This window comes from Mus caroli, chromosome 8 (genome assembly GCF_900094665.2).
Source record: "Mus caroli chromosome 8, CAROLI_EIJ_v1.1, whole genome shotgun sequence".
NCBI lineage: Eukaryota > Metazoa > Chordata > Mammalia > Rodentia > Muridae > Mus > Mus caroli.
Window position 1 is genome coordinate 75,350,595 of NC_034577.1, and position 309 is coordinate 75,350,903.

Sequence of the window (309 nt, forward strand, 5' to 3'; positions counted from 1 at the left end):
CAGGCGCACACATACACACAGGCGCACACATACACACAGGCGCACACATACACACAGGCGCACACATACACACAGGCGCACACATACACACAGGCACACACATACACACAGGCACACACATACAAGCCAACAAAACACTTACGCATACAGCATGAATACAAAAAATAAATCTTTTAAAACTTTCTAGGTCACCCTCGACCACAAAGGGAATTTCAGGTCAATATGGGATGTATGAAGCCACGGTTTTAAAAGAAACAAGCAAAGATGGTCACCAGAACACTTGCCAGGTCCTTGATCCTTCAACACCAC